At 54.1% G+C, this 1,122-nt stretch overlaps 1 non-coding gene across 1 annotated transcript; it reads left to right on the top strand.

The window, feature by feature from the left end:
• Nucleotides 1–440: 440 nt before the first annotated feature.
• Nucleotides 441–601, top strand: LOC121867824. The gene has a single exon (XR_006089251.1). It is a non-coding gene; the product is annotated as a 5.8S ribosomal RNA (ribosomal RNA).
• The last annotated feature ends 521 nt before the right edge of the window (nucleotides 602–1,122 follow it).

A 1,122-nucleotide genomic window follows, 5' to 3' on the forward strand; every position in this document is an offset into this window, starting at 1 on the left:
TCGTAACAAGGTTTCCGTAGGTGAACCTGCGGAAGGATCATTAACAGAGAAAGAGAACGGGGCGCTCTTAAAACTACTACTACTACTCTCCTGATTTGGGCGGTCTCGGGCTCTGCTCTGGCAACTCCAGCAGCGAAAGAGGACAATCCCGGCCCCCGCACCAAAAATAGGTACCACCACGCTGTAGGTGGACCACACTCGGGCGAGAGCGCGAAGACCGGAGGAGGAGGACGGACGGGGCTTTGGACGGCTGCCCGTCCGTTCCTTACTACCGGCGAATAAGCCTCTTGACCCAAAAAGAGTGAAATTCAAGTGTCAAAAAACAACAACAAGCCGTCCGGCCAAACCCAAACCACAAACTTGGGCCATGTCTGTCAAACCCTTTCATTGAGACTCGACCTGTGATGGTTAGTCGCAAAAAGACCAAATGGCAAATACACAACTCTTAACGGGGGATCACTCGGCTCGTGGGTCGATGAAGACCGCAGCAAACTGCGTGTCGGTATGTGAATCGCAAGAATACCAGATACATCGACAAGTTGAACGCATATTGCGGCGGCGGCAGCCATATGAGCTTGTCGCCGCCACCATTTATGGGTCGGAAATATACATCCATCGTTGCTGCGAAGTTCGTGCTCATGACTGTCTCGACACGAGGGTAACCCAACCGAGCCCGCCTTGGGGTTTAATCGCCCGCGCCTTGCGCGAGGCGTGCCCTTAAAACCAAGCAAGCCTATCACTAGCAAGTCCATGGACTTGGCGCACCCACATTCAACCACAACAAAGCGACAGTTGTCGCCCTCGCAAATAACTGGAGGCGGCGCTCTTTTGCCTGCTGTCCACAGAGACACGAATGGCCGTCGGCCGCTCATGGCTGATGCTGCACATGTTCTAAGAGGCACTCCATCCCACGAAGAGGAAACGAAACCGGGTCGGATATCTTTTAAGTAAGCCCCGCCGGAATTTCGTCTATCACCTCGAAAAGAGTGCTTGGCATGCATTGCAGTGGAACCTAAATTGATGAGTGCGCTTGGGCCCGCAGTCTACCATGTAGTGGTGCAGGCAGAGAGATGAGAATGCTTGGGTGACGCCGTGCTCTTCCTCACGCGCTCCTCCACCCTC

Source organism: Homarus americanus, unplaced genomic scaffold (assembly GCF_018991925.1).
Source record: "Homarus americanus isolate GMGI-L3 unplaced genomic scaffold, GMGI_Hamer_2.0 scaffold2790, whole genome shotgun sequence".
NCBI lineage: Eukaryota > Metazoa > Arthropoda > Malacostraca > Decapoda > Nephropidae > Homarus > Homarus americanus.